The sequence below is a fragment of the Mobula birostris genome, chromosome 22, assembly GCF_030028105.1.
Source record: "Mobula birostris isolate sMobBir1 chromosome 22, sMobBir1.hap1, whole genome shotgun sequence".
Lineage (NCBI taxonomy): Eukaryota > Metazoa > Chordata > Chondrichthyes > Myliobatiformes > Myliobatidae > Mobula > Mobula birostris.
In genome coordinates this window covers 60,525,001-60,542,066 of record NC_092391.1, presented here as the reverse complement: position 1 = coordinate 60,542,066, position 17,066 = coordinate 60,525,001, and the positions used below count along the sequence as shown (strand labels likewise).

At 43.2% G+C, this 17,066-nt stretch overlaps 1 protein-coding gene across 1 annotated transcript in view; it reads right to left on the bottom strand.

Annotated features, from left to right (window-relative positions):
• Positions 1–17,066, bottom strand: part of txnrd2.2 (thioredoxin reductase 2, tandem duplicate 2) — a 185,422-nt gene that overhangs the window by 9,926 nt on the left and 158,430 nt on the right. The window lies entirely within an intron of this gene.

Sequence of the window (17,066 nt, the reverse complement as noted above, 5' to 3'; positions counted from 1 at the left end):
AGATAAAGTTAAAGATGACACATTTCTTTAATATTTTAAGCAAGATTACTTTTTTATTTCCATCTTTTACAGTTTCAAAATAACAAAAAAGGAAAAGGGCCCGAAGCAAAAGTTTGGGCACCCTGCACGGTCAGTACTTAGTAACAGCCCCTTTGGCAAGTATATCACAGCTTGTAAACGCTTTCTGAGCCAGCTAAGAGTCTTTCAATTCTTGTTTGGGGGATTTTCTCCCATTCTTCCTTGCAAAAGACTTCTAGTTCTGTGAGATTCTTGGGCCGTCTTGTATGCACTGCTCTTTTGAGGTCTATCCACAAATTCTCGATGATGTTTAGGTCAGGGGACTGTGAGGGCCATGGCAAAACCTTCAGCTTGCACCTCTTGAGGTAGTCCATTGTGGATTTTGAGGTGTGTTTGGGATCATTATCCTGTTGTAGAAGCCATCCTCTTTTCACCTCCGGCTTTTTTACAGACGGTGTAATGTTTGCTTCCAGAATTTGCTGGTGTTTAATTGATTTCATTCTTCCCTCTACCAGTAAATGTTCCCCATGCCACTGGCTGCAGCACGAGCCCAAAGCATGATCGATCCACCCCAGTGCTTAACAGTTGGAGGTGTTCTTTTCATGAAATTCTGCACCCTTTTTTCTCCAAACGTACCTTTGCTCATTGAGGCCAAAAAGTTCTATTTTAACCTCATCAGTCCACAGGACTTGTTTCCAAAATGCATCAGGCTTGTTTCTTTGAACCTTTTGAATAGAACTTTTCAAAAGAGCAGTGCATGCAAGACGGCCCAAGAATCTCACAGAACTACAAGCCTTTTGCAAGGAAGAATGGGCAAAAATTCTTTTGCAAGGAAGAATGGGTGAAAATCCCCCAAACAACAAGGTACTGCCATGCAAGGTGCCCAAACTTTTGCTTCCAGCCCTTTTCCTTTTTTGTTATTTTTAAACTGTAAAAGATAGAATACAGTAATCTTGCTTAAAATATTAAAGAAATGTGTCATCTTTAACTTTATGCCTTTTCGAAATCAGTTCATCTTTTACTCGCTTAGCTATTCACAGAAACAGAAATTTTGACCGGGGTGCCCAAACTTTTGCATGCCACTGTATATAGAGGTAGGGTGCCTGTGCCTTTTGCACAGTACTATGGTAATTTTATGCATATAAACCTGATTGCTCACTATGTATGAAAAAGACTAAACAATCAATGTTTCAGGCTGAGGCCCTTCATCAGGACAGGAAAAAATATGAAAAGTCAGAGTAAGAAGGTGGTGGGGGGGGTAGAAATACGAGGTGGTAGGTGATAGGTGAAACCATGAGAGGAGAAGGGGTGAAGAAAACAGCGGGGAAGTCCTGATGAAGGGTCTTGGCCCGAAACATTACCTGTTTACTTTTTTCCATAGATGATGCCTGACCTGCTGACTTCTTCCAGCATCTTGCATGTGTTACTTTGGATTTCCAGCATCTGCAGATTTTCTCTTGTTAGCTCAAGAAGTTATGGTTACTCTATGATCTTATAAACACCAAGAGTTTTAGTAAATGCCGTCATACCAGGTGTTTCCCTTATTTCAATTAACATCTTTTTCAAAAATAAATGACATACAGTACAAAGTCCCTAGGCACATATATACAGCTAGGTTGCCTAAGATTTTGCACAGTACTGTAGTAATTTTACATATTGCACTGTACAGCTGCCACAAAAAAATCTATTTTCATGACAAATGTGAGTGATATAAACCTGATTCTGATATGGGTCTGTTGTGGACTGAGAGTGGGAAGGGGGCAGGGAGAGGGGAATCATGGTTGGGAAATGGGGAAGAGAGAGGGGAGGGAGTGGGAAGCACCAGAGAGACATTCTGTAATGATCAATAAACCAATTGCTTAGAATCAAATGACCTTGCCTGGTGTCTCAGGATTGGGTGTGTCTGCATCCGCACCATCCCCCTCCACCCCTGGCACTCCTCCCACACACTTCCCATGACGCTCTACCTTCACTATGCCCAATATCGTTTGGTCCTGCCTGATTTACAAACTCGCTCTCTGTTTCACATTGACAAATATAGTACTGTGCAAATGTCTTAGGGTTTTATATATATATATGGACTCTTCATCTCATATTCTCGATGTTTATTGCTGATTTATTTATTATTATTTCTTTATTTTTGTAGTTGTACAGTTTGTTGTATTTTGCAGACTGGCTGAATGCTGGGTGGTCTTTCACCATGTTGGGTGGTCTTTCACTAATTCTATTGTAGTTATGATTCTATTATGGATTTATTGAGCATGCCTGCAAGAAAATGAATCTCAGGGTTGTATATGGTCCCAAATATGTACTTTGAACTTTGTTGATTGTTGACTCAAATGACACATTTCACTTCATGTTTTGATGTTTCAATGTACACGTGACAAATAAAGCTAATCTTTGTTTTTTATCCTTCCCGTCAGTGGCACTACGTCTGGGCTCTACTCAGGGAATTACGAGTTTTCATGTACAATTTTCGTCAGAATCAGAATCAGAACCAGATTTAATATCATTTGCACATGTCATGAAATTTGTTCATGTAGCAGCAGCAGTACAATGCAATACAAGATTAATATAGAAAAAAATCTGAGAAAAAATATATAGTTAAATTAAATAAGTAGTGCAAAACTAGAAAAATAAAAATAACAAGGTGAGGTAGTGTTCGCGGGTTTAATGTCCATTCAGAAGTCTGATGGCAGAGAGAAAGAAGCTGTTCCTGAATCGTTGAGTGTGTAACTCCATCCTGATGGTAGTAACGAGAACAAGGCATGACTTGGGTGGTGGGGGTCCTTAATGATGGATGCCACCTTTCTGAGGCATCACACCTTGAAGATCTCCTGGATACTACGGCTGTCACTTTGGAAGGATTTGGCAGCATTGCTTGTGGTAGTACTGAGGCAAGAGGTTGCAGGACCCAGGGTTAGTTTGGTCTGAGGTTTGGTTTCCATAGGAGATGAGATGAGCCAAGACTAATGAAGTGTGAATAACCATTATGAAGCCAATCAGCCCCTAAAGACTGCTGCAACATTCAATATGTTCACTGCTAGTCCGCTTGTGACCTCAACTCCTTGCCACCAATGGTAACACACTAGAGATTCTGCAGATGCTGAAAATCCAGAGCATCACACACAAAATGCTGGAGGAACTCAGCAGGTCAGGTAGCATCTATGAAGAAGAATAAGCAGTCGACGTTTCAGGCCGAGACCCTTCATCCAGATCCTTTTACCCTTTGCTATCAGTAATCTAACCATGTCTCAAAAATAGTTAAATACTCTGCTTCCAACATCCCATGAGAAGGAGATCCTTGGATTAACAACTCTCCAAGGGATATTATTTTACTTTATCTCGATCATAGAGAAAATGGTAGCATAGAGGTTAGCGCATTGCTTTACAGCAATCAGTGATCGGGGTTCAATTCCTGCCACTGTCTGTAAGGAGTTTATACGTTCTCACCATGACCACATGGGTTTCTCCAGGTGCTCTGGTTTCCTCCTTCATTCCAAATGGCCACACTCGCAGGTTGCCCAACACAATCTTCTGATTTAAAATGGCGCTATTATTGGTTTAAGTAACAATTTGCTGATAATTTATGAAAGTAACTAAATATGTCATTATTCACCAAACAATGGCCTGTGTCCTCCCTGTCAGAGTTGAGCAGAAACACCTGTATGATCTGGCATTTTTGCGGTGTGGCTAGAGTCTCGCTGGGGAGCACAGTTACAGCAAGTCCGTCTGGAGTTGCTGGAGCGGACTTGGAGGCAATTCAATGTGGCAGAGGTGAGGCAAGGCAAGGAGAGATCTGAGGTTTGATCGATTTAAGATCTGAGCCAATTTGGAAAAGTTGGGTACTGTCCATCTTGAAGTGGCAGAGCCCGAGTCCGAAAGTGAGGAACGACCCAAGATTTGGCCAATTTAAGTGCAGGCCAGATTGAAATGCTCAGGGTTGGAGTGAAGAGATGGGCCGGTTTGGCTCACTGCTCCATGGGGCTTGCTCGAATCTGTGCTCGACTAAAGCTGTAGCCTGCAAATAGTGGTCTTCTGGATCAGCTGCATTGATGTCTGGTGTAGTGAACTTCAGTTTTGAACACTGTTTGTGTGCTTTTATTGTTTGCATGATGTTTTTTCTCTCTCTCTGCACCCTGGGAGTTTAACAGATTTCAATGCGTTGTATTGAGTTTCTTTGTTTCGTGGCTGCCAGTAAGGAGACAAATCTCAAGGTTGTATAAAGTATACATACTGTGATAATAAAATGTACTTTGAACTTTTTAATTTGATGCAAATTATGTATTTTAATGGTTCAATTTAATTTCAGAGAATGGATACTGTATACAACCTGAAATTCTTACTCTTTACAGACATCCACGAACAGAATAAAATCCCAAAAGAATGAGTGACAGAAAACGTTAGAACCCCAAAGCCCCCCTCCCCTCCCACACACAAATACCAGCAAAAGCATCAACCTTCCCCCAACTTGCTCCCGCAAAAGCATCAACCCCACCACCCACCTTGCAAGCAATAGCAAAGCTCCCAGAGACAATGGTCTAGAGTCCATCAAACACACTGTCCATCCCAACACTTTTGCATCTTAGACAGGCTCTCTCTTGCACTAGCAATATCACTCCTGCTACAACGAGAGGGGAGGCCAACAGCTTGCTGTTTCGTTGTTACAATCTGCAGTGTCACTTGTCCAAGTTCCCCTGACTCAAGGACACTTCTTTCAACAGCAGAGAACACTGCTGTCTCAATGTTTTTAATCTCCCACGAGGCTTCAGTCAGTGACACCGGCAAGGAATTGGGTTGTTCACAGGGCTGCACCCCAAAAGTGCACATCTTCCAAGCCGCGCCTAGAGATCCCGAAATGCAGGCCACTCAGTGAGTTCCGAGAGCGAGAACCCAACACCGTGAAGAACCACTGTATGTTTCTATCTACACATGATAAATAAAGCTAATCTTTATCTCTTTAGATTCCCAACCACCTTATCAAGACTCCTCAACATCAGGTAGCGCAGATTCAAAGAATCCCACACACTGCACATCAGTGAGGATCTGAAATATTCCAAGGCTGTGTCTCTGCAGACAATGCACTTGTTGTTCTAAGATTATTTCTGTGTGTCTCTATACTGTCTCATCTGTGAGGAAACGTGAACAATTTAATTACTATCAACAGAACAACAGCAGTAATTATAGGTTTAAAATTCACAAAGGAAACTGGCTTGAATTGAAAAATAAAAATGAGACGCTGTGGGGCACGTGTGTGTGTGTGTGTGTGTGTGTGTGTGTGTGTGTGTGAGAGTGAGAGAGTGAGTGTGTGTGTGTGTGTTTGTTCGTCCATCCCTGTGTGACAAAATAATTGCTAACAGTTAGGCTGCAATTCATAATTTGCCAAAAGAGGTAACCGAGTGAGATAATTTTACTTTAAAGTATATTAATATAGCTAAGGTGCCTAAGACTTTTGCACAGTACTGTATTTGTCAACATGAGTGCGGAGAGAGTTCCTGTGAATCTGGTGGGAGCAAAGGGTGTTGCGAATAGCGAGGGTGGAGCAGCGTGGGAGGGGTGTGGGAGTGGCAGAGAAAGGGTGTCGGGGGCGGTGGAGTGGGGGCTGGCTGCGCACAGCCCTGTGAGGTAAATTCTTTGATTCCAAACCATTGGTTTATTGATCATTAAAGAATGACAAAAATGACAATTAAAATAAGAGAAACACCTGGTACAACTGGGTTTGATAAAACTCTTTGTGCTTATAAGATCATAAAGCAAGTAGTTATACTGAACAACACAGATAAAATGCTGAAGGAACTCAGCAGGTCAGGCAGCATCTAGGAAAAGAGTGAACAGTCGACATTTTGGGCTGAAGCCCTTCTTCAGGACTGGAAAGGAAGGGGGAAGGAATCAGACAAAGAAGGTGGGGGAGGGGTGGGAAAAGTACAAGGTGACAGGTGGGAGGTAAAACCGGGAGAGGGGGAAAGGGTGAAGTAAAGAGCTGGGAAGTTAATTGATGAACGAGGTAAAGGGCCGGAGAAGGGGGTGTCCTCTGTCCTCTCCTATCAGACTTCCCCTTCTGGCATCTTCCCCCTTCCCACCCGAAGAAGGGTCTCAGCCCAAAATGTCGACTGTTTATTCATTTTCATAGATGCTGCCTGACTGCTGCCTCTAGCATTTTGTGTGTGTTGCTTTGGATTTCCCACCCTCCAAGGGGTTTGGGTGGTCCGTCTATGAGTCTATTAGAGTTGTAATGGAATTGAAACATGCCCTTTGGCCCAATGAGTCCATGCTGAGCTTGGCGCCCACCCAGCTGGCCCCAATCTCTACATTCAACCCATGTCCCTCTAAGCCTCACCCCTCCATGTACCTATCAAGGATCAGCTCTATTTGCCATATATATTTACGTGTTAGAATCTATATATCTATCTGTCTATCCCCCGATTTAACTCTAGCCTAATCATGGAACGATTTGCAATGACCAATGAACCTACCAGCCAGTACATCTGCAGACTGTGGGAGGAAACCAGAGCACCCAGAGGAAACCACACTGTCACGGGGAGTACATACAAACACCTTACAGGCAGCAGCAGGAACTAAACCTGAGTCGCTGGTACTGTAAGGCGCTGTGCTAACCACTACGCTACTGTGCTGCCCATTTACCGTGGTGTGTTGGCCAGGGCAAGACATGCATACTATATTGCAATATTGGTCCCGGAAAGAACCAGAGGTCACGATAAGCACTTCTTTCATTTAAACCTCTGGAACCCACTTCCATTCTGGGCCAGCTCAAAGCTTCTTACGTTCACCCACTGCTCAACACCGAGCTGGCACAGGTCCACGGTACTAACATGCCTACAGCTCCTCAGCAGCTCTCAGGGAAGCCACAGGAATGCCTGACACATGGAAGAGAAACATTGTGCAGAAACAGAGGTGCTCCTTTCAGACCAAGCCAGTGTCCTGCCTTTAATCAATCTGAACCCTCATCTGCAAAAACTCAACATTTTCGCCCAGTGGAGAACTGAAAGAATGCTATTTCCTGCCACTTACTTGTCAGTGGGGAAAAAAAATAAATTTCTTCCAATCAAGGTGGAAGGAAAGGCAGCCATTGGGAAACCCTTAATAGTTGACTCATTTTACACAAGTTATAGATCAGGTTCTCCACAGACTCCACACACCCAAAAAGACGATAAAAGGCCGTTGGAAACCAGGGTCTTTTTTAAATAACACTTTTTATAAGATTTGTACTTTTTAACAAACTCATGTATTTTTCACACTCACAGGCAGAAAGCGATATAGCAGCTCAAAGGTTTATCACCTTTCTCATTTTTTATTGGCTAAGTGTTAGCACATTACCCACGTAATGCAGTTGTTTTAATTATGTATCCTATTAACTAGTTTATTCTGATCTAAGGAACTTCTCTTATCTTATCATCAATGAGGGACGGATTTTTCAGAAGTGCCATCTTTATTCTTTTGTCTCACACCCCTTAGCACTTATTCCCCTCTTTACACCATTTCTCAGCCTCTAGTTAGTTTGCTTAGTATTTGTATGTTTGTTTGTACTCTAAACTGAAATCTTGGAATTAAGACTGCTCGCCAATTTTGACTCCCAGAAGAACCCTAAGGTTCAGAAATTAAGCAGCGATCCAACAGGGCATAGTTCAACTGGGTAGCCAGAAACCTTTCCCCAGGGTGCAAGTAGCTAACACCAGGAGACATAAATTTAAAGTGATTCCAGGAAAGTACGAGGGAGATATCAGAGGTAAGCATTTTTATTTATTTATGCTGTCTCAAGGCTGAGTTTGTCTGCATCCACACTACACCTCGCCCCGGCTCCTTCTCTGCCACCTGTCCTACACCCCTCCTGTGGCGCTCCACCCTTGCCATTCCCAACATCCTTTTCTCCCACCAGATTTACAAACTCACTCTCTGCTCCATATTGACAAATACGGTACTGTGTAAAAGTCTTAGGCACCCTAGCTGTTATATTTACCTAAGACTTTTGCACAGTACTGTAGATGGCCATGATTCAAGTTTACACTGGGCAAAATCCAACCCACGAGTCTCCCAAACACTTGTTCATATACACAGCCTGTATGGAAGTTTTTAGTTCATTATGAAATACAGCGTAGTAACAGGTCCTTCCGGCCCAGTGAGCCTGAGCCCACATGACCAATTAACCTACTAACTAGTACATCGTTGGACTGTGGGAGGAAACCGGAGCACCCGGAGGAAACCTACACCGTCATGGGGAGAACACACAAATGCCTTACAGACAACAGCAGCAGAAATGAACCCGATTCACTGCAAAAGTGTTATGCTAAGCACTACGCTATTGTGCCACCGTGTCTTTAACAGAAAAGCATCATCCATTGCTAAGAACCCTCACCATCCAGGACATGCCCTCTTCCTGTTGCTACCATCAAGTAGAAGGAAGAGAAGCCTGAAGACCCGCAGAACATTTTAAGAGTTTCTTCTCTTTTATTGTCATGTTTCTGAATGAACACTACTTCATTATTCGTCTTTTAAATGATTAAATTTTGAGCAAATGGGGCTCATCAGTCGTGCTTGGCAGCTTATCTAGGAGAAGGAAAACTCTGATTTCAAACCTCCGCTGCCTTGCAGCTGTATCCACTCATGGGGAAGACTCTGGGAGAAAGCCCCAGGGAGAAATCCAGAGCTGGCATCCCTTAGTTCAACGCTGACCGGCAATTCCTGCGACACTGCTGGTGCTAATCTGTATTGGTCTCTGCTGTTCTTTCGGATTCATCAGCTGGGTAGAGCGCAGGCAACAGCTTGCTCTCCATATTGTACTGCCCTGGCTTGTACATCACATAGCCAGCCGGCACCTACCATCCACGGTCAGCTCCGACCAATGTCGGGCCAGTATCAAACACTATTAACGACGTTGCAGTGCAATTTTTATATAGTTGCACTGTACTGCTGCTGAAAAACAACAGCTTTCATGACACAGAGCGTAGTGAGTGCGTGGAGCACACTACCAGGAGTGGTGGTGGGGGCAGATTTACATAGGCACAGAGGAGAAAGGGAAATCAGAATCATAATCAGAATCAGGTTTATTATCACTGGCATGTGATGGGAAATTTGTTAACTTAGCAGCAGCAGTTCAATGCCATACACAATCTAGAAGAGAAAGAAATAGTAATAAATAAAATAAAAATAATAAATAAACAAGTAAATCAATTGCAGTGTACATATATTGAATAGATTTTTAAAAACATGCAAAAAACAGAAATACTATATATTAAAAAAAGTGAGGTAGTGTCCAAGTATTCAATGTCCATTTAGGAATCGGATGGCAGAAGGGAAGAAGCTGTTCCTGAACTGCTGAGTGTGTGCCTTCAGGCTTCCGTACCTCCTACTTGATGGCTACAGTGAGAAAAGGGAATGCCCTGGGTGCTGGAGGTCCTTAATAATGGATGCTGCCTTTCTGAGACAACACTCCCTGAAGATGTCCGGACTACTTTGTAGGCTAGTGCCCAAGATAGAGCTGTCTAAATTTACAACCCTCTGCAGCTTCTTTTGGTCCTGTGCAGTAGCCCCTCCATACCAGACAGTGATGGACATCTCTCCATGGTACAACTATAGAAGTTTTTTAGTGTATTTGTTAACATGCCAAATCTCTTCAAACTCCTAATAAAGTATAACTGCTGTCTTGCATTCTTTATAACTGCATCAATATGTTGGGACCAAGATAGATCCTCAGAGATCTTGACACCTAGGAACTTGAAACGGCTCACTCTCTCCACTTCTGATCCCTTTCTGAGGATTGGTATGTGTTCCTTCGTCTTGCCCTTCCTGAAGTCCACAATCAGCTCTTTCATCTTACTGACATTGAGTGCCAGGTTGTTGCTGCGGCACCATTCCACTAGCTGGCATATCTCACCTCTGTACACCCTCTCGTCACCACCTGAGATTCTACCAACAATGGTTGCATCATCAGCAAATTCATAGATGGTATTTGAGCTATGCCTAGCCACACAGTCACGTGTATATAGAGAGTAGAGCAGTGGGCTAAGCACACAGCCCTGAGGTGTGCCAGTGTTAATTGTCAGCGAGGAGGAGATGTTATCACCAATCTGCACAGATTGTGGTTTTCCAGTTAGGAAGTCAAGGATCCAATTGCAGAGAGAGGTACAGAGGCCCAGGCACTGCAACTTTACAATCAGGATTGTGGGAATGATGGTATTAAATGCTGAGCTATAGTCGATGAACAGCATCCTGACGTAGGTGGTTGTGTTGTCCAGGTGGTCTAAAGGCGTGTGAAGAGCCGTGGAGATTACGTCTGCCGTTGACCTATTGTGACGACAGGCAAATTGCAATAGGGCCAGGTTCTTGCTGAGGCAGGAGTTCAGTCTAGTCATCACCAACCTCTCAAAGCATTTCATCACTGTCGATGTGAGTACTACCGGATGGCTACGTAGGAGGGAAGGATTAGATTGATTTTACAGTAGGCTAAAGGGTTGACACAACTTCGTGGGCCAAAGGGCTTGTACAGTGCTGTACCGCTCTATGTTGTAAAGTGTGATCCCAAGAACAAAGTGGTACTGTGGGCTGTGACTAATTTTCAAGTTAGTACTTAAGAGACATTTTCAAAAATTACTTTTAAAGAATGTGTTTGGATGGTACAAGAGTCACAGTATCCAAAATCCTACAATGTTGAACATTTAATATCTAGTTTGTCAAATGTCTGAAGTCTCACACCGAACATGAATATCAGGGCAGAACACAGTTCCTCCTCTACTATGCAAACATTTCTGTATGCTTTCCAATTTTTCATCAGGGTAGTGAATAGAAGGGATGAAGAGCTACATTTAGTAAAAGACTTTAGTAAAAAATCAAATCAAACTGGGCTTAATTATCGTTCAAACATAATAGATACAGTGAAGGAAACAGTGTTCCCCTGGGACCAAGGTACAAAACAAAATAACACATTCAAAATAGCAAGCAAAGAAGTACATTCATGCAAAGGCAAAAATAAAAACATATATAGTCCAAGACCCTCAGCGACAAGTCCCACAATTGATGGTACAGTCTCCCAGCAGTGTGTAGACACATGCAATCCAGCCTGCCATTCCAGTGCTCGAACACTCGAGGGCAGGAGGGGTCAGCCCCCCACCTAGAGCGGATGCCACGCTTCACCGCATCCGGCACTGCCTCACCTGGTCTACAGCAGGAGGCCTGGTCCTCACTACAACTGAGGCTGCATGGAAGTGAAGTTAAACTTTAAGTGGTTGGCACAATATCACAGGTTGAGGAGCATGTACTGTTCTTATGTTCCATATGTCAGTGATAATCAGCCTAATTCTGATTCTGATTCAGTTTGTAATCCCAGGAGGACTTGTACTTTGCTAAAAGAGAATTTAATTATTTGAATTAGGCACATAAATACTTCAGTGAAATGAGAATTTAATTGGTAAGATCCATTCACTAGAGTTATACAGCAGCCATGCTCTGACTCATTTTCACACATTAGTCATTCTATTCATTCAGCTTCCCTTAGGGTCAGAGTCATAGAGTACGGCACGGAAACAGGCCTTTCAACCCATGCTGAAGCCATTCAAACAGCTCCCCACTCCCATCGAGCTGCACCGGGAGCACAGCCCTCCATAACCCTACCATCTATGTACCCATGCAAAGTTCTCTTAAATGTTGAAATCCAGCTCACGCACAACAGCTGTGCTGGCAGCTCATTCCACACTCTCACCACCATCTCAGCGAAGAAGTTTCCCTTAACTTCTCACCTTTCACCCTTAACCCATGACCTCCAGTTGTAGTCCCACCCTACCTCAGTGGAATATTCAATATTCTAAAGAATCCTAACCTTAAATTCTGCAAGGTAGTTTCAATTACAGAGGGCTCAATGTTACAAAAAGTGCCTGCACTCTCATGCCATGTAGAAGATTTCTGTCCCTCTACAGCACTTCAAAGTTCAAAGTAAATTTTATTATGAGTACATATATATCACCCTGAGATTCATTTTCTTGTGGGCATATGCAAGAAATCTATAGAATAGTAACTATAACATAATCAATGACAAACCACCCAACAACTAGAGTGCAGAAGACATGATAATAATAATAAATAAGTGATAAATAATATTGATAACATGAGTTGCAGCCTCCTTGAAAGTAAGTCCATAGATTCCGGAATCAGTTTAGTGTTGAGGTGAGTGAACTGATAACTTAATGAGCCAATGGTGCTTCACAACAGTGTGGGTGCTAATGGGTCACTAGTGCAGGGGACACTATCAACAGCACGTATCAGAGTTCTCATTTTCCAGAGCGCCACAGACACAGAAACCAATCAAAGGGGATAACCACTCAACTTCACTTGTCTCATCATTGAAATATCTCCACAAGCTATGGACTCACTTTCAAGGACACTTCATCTGATGCTGCCCGCCCACCCCCAGTGTTCGCTCGGCAGAAGCCAAGCTGTACATATATATTGCATGGTTGTACTTTATTGATATATGTGCCTGCATCTTGTGTGTGCAAGTACCAGGTCTCAATCTGTGGTGTCACCTGTTTACAGCCGCCAGCCGGGAGGTGTTGAAGCTGGTATGCTCTACCGGGGTCGATGTTATGCGGTGTCCAGGCTGGAGTCAGTACGCCCCCAGTGTTCACACTGCAGAAGACAAGCTTTATTGTGCTCAAGTCTGGACTTCTTTATTGCATGCCTATATCTTATTGATATCTTTATGTGCTTGCTACCTTGCATGTGCTATGTATGTTTTGTGCTGTGTGTGACTGTTGGTTCTGTGTTTTGTACCTTGGCCCCAGAGTAATGTTGTTTTGTTTGGCTGCTTTCATGGTTATTCATGTACGGTTGAATGACAATTACACTTGAACTGAATTTCAAAGTTCAAAGTACATTTATTATCAAAGTAGTAGTATACTCAAAGTTGCAGTATACAACGCAAAAATTCATCTTCCCCACAGGCAGTCATGAAACAAAGAAAACCACGGAACAAATACCGTTCAAATTTCGTTGTTTTTTTATTTATTATTATTCTTTCTTTTTGTATTTACACAGTTTGTTGCCTTTTGCACTCTGGTTGAACGCCCAAATTGGTGTGGACTTTCAATGATTCTGTTATTCTATTATGGATTTACTGAGTTTGCCCACAAAACAATGAATCTCAGAGTTGTATATGGTGACATATATGTACTTTGATAATAAATTTACTTTGAACTTTGAATCTTCCCAGTCCAGGCCCATGAAACACAAGTGGGATGAAAAAATAACCAATGATTTATATTTATTTATCACATGTACATGCTAACATATAGTGAAATACGTCATTTGCCTTAAAACAACACCAGAGGATGTGCTGGGGGCACCCCCTAGTGTCACCACACATTCCAGCGCCAACATCTGCTACAGGAGCTCTGGTGGGTCCAGCAACATCAGTGGAGAGACAGGAACTGTTGAAGTTTGATGAAGGTGACACGGTAGTGTAGTGGTTAGCACAACGTTTTACAGTACCAGTCACCTGGGTTCGATTCCCATCGCGCGGTAGTGTAGTGGTCAGCACAACACTTTACAGTACCAGTGACCCGGGTTCAATTCCCATCACATGGTAGTGTAGTGGTCAGCACAACACTTTACAGTACCAGTGACCCGGGTTCAATTCCCACCGCACAGTAGTGTAGTGGTCAGCACAACGCTTTACAGTACCAGTGACCCGGGTTCAATTCCCATCGCACAGTAGTGTAGTGGTCAGCACAACGCTTTACAGTACCAGTGACCAGGGTTCGATTCCCATCACACGGTAGTGTAGTGGTTAGCACAACGTTTTACATTACCAGTGACCAGGGTTCGATTCCCATCATACGGTAGTGTAGTGGTTAGCACAACGTTTTACATTACCAGTGACCCGGGTTCAATTCCCATCGCACGGTAGTGTAGTGGTCAGCACAACGCTTTACAGTACCAGTGACCCGGGTTCAATTCCCACCACACGGTAGTGTAGTGGTTAGCACAACGCTTTACAGTACCAGTGACCCAGGTTCAATTCCCATCACACGGTAGTGTAGTGGTCAGCACAACGCTTTACAGTACCAGTGACCCAGGTTCAATTCCCATCACACGGTAGTGTAGTGGTTAGCACAGCGTTTTACAGTACCAGTGACCTGGGTTCAATTGCCACCGCTGCCTGTAAGGAGTTTGTACATTCTCACTGTGACCCCACTGGTTTCCTCCGGGTGCTCCAGTTTCTTCCCACAGTTCAATGATTTACCCAATTGGCACTGTAGATTGTCCTATGATTTGGCTAGGATTAAATCGGGGATTGCTGGGCATCGTGGCTCGAAGGACCGGTTCCACACTGTATCCCAATAAATAAATAAATACTCTGCAGTCCTGTTGCATGACCCAACATGTTAACAATGTCAGGTCAGACATCAGGACTGCAGGGCCGCTCGGTGTCATAGCTGGAGAGCACGGTAGCATAGTGGTAAGTGTAACGCTAACACAGTGCCAGCAACCCGGGATCAATTGCCACCACTGTCTATAAGGAGGCTTTCCGTTCTCCCCTTGACTGCGTGGGTTTCCTCCGGGTGTTCCTGTTTCCTCCCACAGTCCTAAGACGTACTGGTTAGTAGGTTAATTGGTCACATGGGGATAATTAGGTAGTGTGGGTTCATTGAGCCAGAAGGTACTGTTGTTACTGTGCTTTATCACTTAAGGAAATAAATAAAAAATAATTTTGTCACCCAGCCTTACAGATACTGCTTGACCCACTGATTTCCTACAACATAGTTTGTTGCTACAAATTGCAGAACTGGCAGACTCATGTGTCTCTACGGATGAAGCAGTGAGTGATAAGTACCGACATGCTATTTGGGGTTGTTGAGTAAACTGCTAGGACCTGGGTTGCGGGCATGCTATGTTGGCGTGAAAACATGGTGACACTTGCAAGCTACCCCGTACAATCCTCGCCGATTCAATTTAACACATTTCACTATACGTTTTGATATTTCTATGTACAATACTGTGCAGAAATCTGAGGCAGGAAAGTGTTTGTGAACCCTTTGCAATTACCTGGTTTTCTGCATTAATTATTCATAAAATATGGTCTGATCTCCATCTAAGTCACAATACTTGGCAAACACAATCTGTCTAAACAATTAACACACAAACAATTGCATTTTTCATGTCTTTAGTGAATACATCGAATAGTCATTCACAGCCAAGGCTGGAAAAAGTATGTGAACCCTTGTGTTTAATAACTGGTAGAACCTCCTTTAGCAGCAATAACTTCCATCAAATGTCTCCTGTAGCTGCTGATCAGACTTGCACAATGGTGAGGAGGAACTTTAGACCATTCCTCCATACAAAACTGTTTCAGTTCATCAATATTTCTGGGATACCTTGCAAGACAGTCCTCTTCAGGTCATGCCACAGCATCTCAATTGGGTTAAAGTCTGGACTCTGACTTGGCCATTCCAAACACAAATTTTCTTCTTTTTAAACCACGCTTGTGTTTCCTGTTTTACGTCATCCAACTTTTATTAAGTTTCAGGTGACAGACCGCTACCCTGATATTCTCCTGTAAAATGTCTTGAAACAATTTTGAATTAATTGTTTCCTCAACGATTGCAAGCTGTCCAGGCTGAGGCAGCAAAGCAGCTCCAACCCATGATGCTCCTTCCACTGTGCTTCACAGTCAAGATGAGGGCTTGGTGTTGGCGTACAGTGCCCTTTTCTCTCCAAACATAGCAATATGCTTTTCTGCCAAAAAGTTCAACTTTTGCCTATCTGTCAACAGAACATTGTCCCAGAAGTGTTGTGGAACATCCAGGTGGTCTTTTGCAAACTTGAGGTGTGCAGCAATGTTGTTGTTGTTGTTTTGGAGAGAAGTGGTTTCCTCGGCAGTGTCTTTCCATGAACACCATCCTTGCTGAGTGTTTTTCACAGATGAACAAAGACCTTAGCAAGTTCTAGAGATCTCTGCAGGTCTTTTGCTGTTACCCTTTGCAGGACGCCCACTCCTGGGACAGCAGCAACAGTACTGAATTTCCTCCAGTTGTAGACAGTTTCTCTGACTGTGATCTGATGAACACTCAGGTCTTTAGAAATGCTTTTGTAGCCTTTCCCAGTACCATGCATCTCTACAGTTCTTCTTCTAAGGTCTTCTAAAATTTGTTTTGGTCGAGGCATGGTGCACATAAACAGACCTTTCTTGAGACGAGCAAACTGTGTCAGTAAACTGACTTTGTGTGTATTTTTTATAGGGCAGGGCACCTCAACATCCCACACATAGAAAAATAAAAATCTACAGCATATTATAGGCCTTCTGGCCCACAATGTTGTGCCAACCATGTAACCTACTCTAGGAACAGCCTAGAATTTCCCTACTGCATAGCCCTCTGTTTTTCTAAGCTCCATGTACCTATCAAAGAATCTCTTAAAATACCCCACTGTATCCGCCTCTATCACCTTCACTGGCAGTGCATTCCACACACCCACCACTCTCTGTAAAAACTTACCTCCGATATCCCCGCTGTACCTACTTCCAAGCACCTTAAAATATGCCATCTCGTGTTAGGCACTTCAGCCCTGGGAAAAAGCCTCTGGCTATCCACACAATCAATGCCCCTCCTCATCTTATACACCTCTATCAGGCATCCTGGCGATATACAGTTGCAAGAAAAAGTTGGTGAATCCTTTGCAATTACCAGGTTTTCTGCATTAATTACACATAAAATGTGGTCTGGTCTTTATCTAAGTCACAATAATAGACAAACACAATCTGCCGAAACTAATAACACATAAACAACTGTACTTCTTTTCATCAATACTGAGTACACCATTTAAACAATCATAGTCTAACTTCATAAAGGTCTGTGAACCTCTGTGGTAATGCCTTCTACAAGTTATTTGGAGTCAGGTGTTCCAGTCAATGAGATGAGATTGGATTGCTTTGTGGATCCAGAATTGGCTTGCCCACAAAAGGCAAAAGGTGGTTGTAGATGGTTCATATTCTGCATGGAAGACGGTGACCAGTGGTGTTCTGCAGGGATCTGTTCTGGGATCCA